Raw genomic sequence first — 6000 nt, forward strand, 5'->3', positions numbered from 1 at the left:
TAGTTTGTACAAAAAACATTGTTCAGGTGCTACCAGAGCCCATTCTTACTAATCGAGGGCTTCTTAAGTTTGGTGGCACCTCTTTTGAAAGTCTCAATTTGCGATAATTTTAAGCGTTTCAATGCTTTTTCATCGTATTATATATATAGGATGTTTCAAAAAAACACCGCCAACATTTGGGAGGTGATTCCTGACACCAAGATAAGACAAAAGTATAGACCAACAAGGGTGCACTAACGCTTCCATTAGGAGCTATAGGCTGCCGAAAACATGAAAAAAATGAAATTTAAAGGTCCATGGCTCCAAAACTATGGGACCTACTGTAGTTGGATCAAGACTTCACTTAGGAACTAATATGTGCGCTATCAAAAATACATGTTTCAGAATCCTAAGGTACTCACGGAACAATTTTTATAGAGTGAGTTTGGCTACGGGCATGTAATTTGAAGTACTCATTAACTATCTCTGTATAAATGGTTTGCGAAGTATGGCAGCATTGTGAAACTTGGATATTTGGATAGGGCACATACGAATTCCTCAGTGAAGTCTTGACCCGACTACAGTAGATCCTTTTGAAGCTATGGACCTTTAAAGTTCATTTGTTTCGGCAGCCTATAACTTCGAAAGGAGGCATTTGTGCACTCAGGTTGGTGCATACTTTTTGTCTTATCTCGGTGTCTGGAATCACCTTCCAAAGATTGTCGGTGTTATTTTGAAACACCCTATATATATATATATATATATATATATATATATATATATATATATATATATATATATATATATATATATATATATATATATATGCGTTTGTTTAAAAATATCTCTGTTAGATTCATATGAACATATGGACCTCTTACTACAAGAGAGACCTTTAAAGTTTTAAATATTAAAGTTGCAATAGTACTATGATTGACATTAACCTTTAAGAAATATTGGATATGTACATTTTAAAAATGTTTTCTGTAGCCCGTTAGGAACATCACACAACTAGAGGAAAAGCACCAAAAGCGACATAGGTCAGTAAACCGACATACCACCCTTTTTTGGGCTGGAACACACTGCACTCTGGCGGAGACCATATCAGAAGTTTCTACTTTCTCCAATAGGCGGAGCAAGTGCTGTTTAAACTAGTTGTGAGGGTGGATAAGTGTGTGACGAGCATTGTTTTGTTTTTCGTTGTGCTAAAATTTCTGTTGATAATTCATCATCATCAGAAACCGAGAATTATTTAGAGGTAGATTATTTACTCATTACATATTTTTATTCTTTAGGTTATTAAGTTTTCAAATCACCGTAGTTATTGTCCCAACTGATACGCTTTGGTAGTGAAACATGTACAAACACGTAGGAGTAAGGTGTTCTATAAATCGACATAACGTTTCGATTCAGTGTCAGAAGAGCCCGGACAAAAAGGCGAGGACAGAAAGGCCCGAGTCAAAAAGGCCTCGCGACAAAAGGGCCCGAGTAGAAATGGTCTCATGGCCAGAAAGCCTGAAATCAAAGCAGGAGTGGAAATCAGAGATGTAGGAGGGGATAATGTCCCCTTAGTAAGTTGAAGTGTTTGTCCAACAGAAAGAAGAATATGAGTGGTTACTAGTAACAAAAGGAAACTTGAATGGTGATCTTAATTTTGTTTGTTTGCTGTTTGTTCTGCAACAACCGCTATCGCTTAAGACGGTTCTCCATGAAAGTTTGCACGCACCTGCGTCTCTCTGAACCTGTATTCTCGAGACATAGCCCAATCAGACATCTATTAGTGACTGTTCTTAGTTCTAAAATTCCAATTGTGCCCCTGGATCAAAGTATAAAAACATATTATATGAAAAATATTTTGTTGAAAACATTTGTTTAATTTTGCTGTAGGATATACATGTGGATCACTATACAGGGTTAGTCAAAAGTATTGGGACAAAACAATAATAACGACACGCGTGGACGGAAGAAAATCAAATGTTGCAATTAATACTATTGCAAAAACTGCATTGATTTGGAGTGTAGTCACCGTGGAAGCCATCTTGAATTCGGCTATATTGCATATTCCGTTTTTTTAACGGAAAGGTGAATTTACACTTCAATTTAGGCGTGAATATTTCCATAAATGAGAATGTGAACTCATTTTTGACACACCTGTTTATGAGACTGGAAGTTTGACATATGCATCTAATAGAAAAAGTATCATGACAGGACTATAACAAAGAGACGCGTGGCCAAAGGAAAAGCAAATGTTACAGGTTAGTATCGCTGTTAAATGATTGCGTGTACATCATGATAGCCAACTTGAATTCCGCATATTGTACACCATACAATATTTTTAAATAGAAAAAGATATGCGTCACATAAACCTAGGCTAGATCTTCCTACAAACGATAATCTGAACCGATTTTTGACCGACAGCTATCGTTTCCGAGATAGTGTGTACTACGTTTGACATTTGTTTCTAGTAGAAGAAAATATTGGGACAAGCAAGTAATAAAGAGGGCTTCGTTGTGTTCTTAACGTTTCTGTTCGTTTGCTTGTGATTGTAAAATATTGGGTAAAATGTTAATAGTAAGTATAACATATTTTAATAGTAAGTATATTTGTGGTTAACTGTTACTTTACAACTATAAAGCAATAGAATGCTCTTAACGTGCAGCTTCGAACATTCAGTAGAGCTCAACGACTTCGTTGAAATAGTAGTGGGTGGTAGCAATGTTTTGTCTGGTCAGTGTATTGTACCGTGTGGAGTTAATACGGGAAGGATATACTGGTAGAATAGCTAGAAAGAAACTACGTATTATTCAAATCAAGAAATATAAGATACTTAAATTTTCTAGAGCTCTCAAAGATAAACCGAAAAAATGGTGGGAATGTGTTGTTTATCGATGAATGTAAATTAAACCTGCATGTATATGATGGAAGAATAATAGTTTTTCGACAAGTAAATACAGAGATAAATATCAAGAACTTCAGTCTACTGTAAAGTACGGAGGAGGAAGTATAATAGTTTGGGTTATATATGTTCACTAGACGTTGGAGAGTTAGTGCGTGTTGATGAAATTCTGATAAAAGAAATATATGTTAACGTTCTTAGGACACCTTCACTAAAGTACAAAAAAGTTGAGAATGAGAACTTCTAATTTTATCAAGATATTGATCCCAAACAAAGTATATATTGTAAGGAAATGATTGTTTTAAAACTGCCCAAAATTACGAAAAACTCCACCCCACATTGCCGGCTTAAACTCCATTGAGAGTCTTTAGAACGAATTGCAACATGATGTTAATATGTACGAGTTACAGTGAAAGAAGTTTTGAGAAAAGCATTACGTACAGCATGGTATAATATTTCCATACACTATACCAAGAAAATTGTAACAACCATGCCGAAATGCTTAAAGGAAATTATAAATCGTTATGTGTTTGCTGTCAAATACTAACTGTATTAACTTGGAGGGATAAAATAACTTTTGAGGACATTTTAGTTTGTTTCATGATATCTGAATATTTGTGATGAACAATGTCCACGTCTCCATTCAATGCAGTTTTTGCAACAACACACACACTTGCAACATTTACTTTTCCTTCGCCACGTTATTACTTGATTGTCCTATTTTTGTCTACTACACACAAATGTCAAACATAGCAAACTTACCTCGATAAGGAATGGGGATTTGTAAAAAATGAATCATATTTTCATTTGTGGAAAAATTCAAGCCTAAATTGATGTTTTAAACCTACCCCTTCCCATTAAAAATATATTGTATAATATCAAATATTGCGGAATCCAAAGTATCTGCCATGAGGTCCATTTAATGCAGTTTTCCCATCAATACCCATGCGCAACATTTAGTTTTCCTCCGTCCACGCTTATCGCTATTGCTGGTCTGTCGTAATATTTTTTACTAATCTTATATTTTTTCACGTGTATGTTCTTTCAACAGAAAACAGGTACTATCAAAACAATACTTTTCACCCAATAAGTATTTTTATACTTCTAAGCTTTTCGGGCTATATCTCAGGCTTTTTTGACGTGGGGCCCTTCTGTCACAGGGATCTTTTGACCGGGGCTCTTTTGTCGCGAGGCCCTTTTGACGCGGGGCCGTTTTGACTCGGGACTTTCTATCATCGCCCTTTTGTCCGGGCCCTTCTGACATGACATTTTCATTTACTAGTCTGCAAACCTGTCAGAGGCTGTAAAGCTACTCAAGCGGCATAAATAACCTCATCACTATAAAAAAGAACTATTACCTACGATAGAAAAGAAGGTGAAAAAACTAAACGGATCACAGGTAGACAAGAAAACTCAAAAGGAAATGCAAGTAGGATTAAGTCCCAATCTACGTCCAGTTCAAGGAAAACGCTAAGATATGAGCAAGCAGACAATTACTCGTAATCAGATTAAGGTTTAGTGCCCAGTGTACCAGAAAATGATGATGCATTCTGTACATTTTTCCAAAGACTCTTTTCGGAAGACACCAGCTGAGAAGAATGGGTTCAGTGTGTATCTTGTGAGGTCTGGGCACACATAGAATGTGTGCGTGTGGAACGGGACTTTTACATCTGCGATTAATTTCATTGATTTAGACTGAATGTGTAATTCCATAGCGATATTCCCTCTTAATGTTTACATAACTTACAAAATACCCGTAAATGTATAGACTATTTAGAACTGTGAATTGTGCCTAATACCACGATAAGACTATTTCTATCAGCACTTATTTATACTGTTAATAAGCAAAGTACGGTGCAGATCTAATAGTATCTTACAAGTAAACCTACTTTTGTGCGTAATAGAACGTATACAAGGATATCAAAATACAAATTTAAAAAGATATCTCCTTTTCATTTTGCAACATAATTTTCTGAAGGTATGTTGGTTTTGGGGCTTGGTTTCTAAAAATATGATTTCGGAGACGATTTAATAAATTGTCATAATCGTGGTAATATATTTACTTCATAATCCCGGTCCTTCAGTTCAGCTTTATGAGCCAAAACCAAATGATATGTCGGTTTTGATGCTTTTCTTATATATGATATACCCGCCTTTTTTCAACTCAATATCAAAGAACCATACAGCTCATAGATAGAATTTTATAACGACAATTAACATTATGTTCAAAGTAGCCCCATTTATAACATTTATGGGGCGCTACTTTGAATGCCCGTATTTCATTTTTTTCTACCTGAAGATATTATCTGTTAACAATGTTTATCATACAGAGTTATAGTACACTTTTGTGCCATGGTTTTAAAAATATAACATTAGGCCTGCAGTGTGTTGTTCACAAAATATTTTTAAAAAATGTGATTTTTTCGCATCAAAGTAGCCCCATTTGACGGTACTTGACCTTGGTTGATCGGTGAGGTTCTTGCAACTTAACCGAAATGCCTTACACCAACTAATTACTATGCTATGATCAACTTCACATTTCAAGTCCAACAAATGTTTCCAATTGTTTCCGAGGTGCTATGACCCAGTTCGAACTTGTACAGAAAAGTCTACCGAATTAGACTTCTCTGCACCTTCACCTTTGCGCTGCCAAATTACATACGAAAGGAAGCGCCACACAACCTTTCAGGGTACAAATCTACACCCTGTATGTATACCTATGTACCTTATCTATGTATACCTGTGCTAACGAGCATCTTCGACCACTTGGTCACATGCTGTAAACGAAGGACATATTCCAATATTGCAAGTCATGGCTCACCTCTTGTACCAAAAAGAAACACAGAAAAGACAAAACTCTAGTTCAAGTGTGGGTTTTCTCGGGGTTCTCCCGTTTCTTCCCGCTTTCTGCATTTCACCATTTCATTCATTTCTCATCTTCACCGTCCTTTAGCCTAGCCGGCATAAGCGTGGGACGTAAAACTCAAATATTTCATTTTTTCATTTCTGAATCAAGTGTGCATTGTCTATAACTTTTCCCACATATGCCTCGAATTAAAATACGAAAAATTATGTAGGCCTATGCTAGCGGGAGATATTAATACATAAAGTTAACAATTACTTGT

Source organism: Thermobia domestica, chromosome 2 (genome assembly GCF_964235325.1).
Source record: "Thermobia domestica chromosome 2, izTheDome1.hap1.1, whole genome shotgun sequence".
Taxonomy (NCBI): Eukaryota; Metazoa; Arthropoda; class Insecta; order Zygentoma; family Lepismatidae; genus Thermobia; species Thermobia domestica.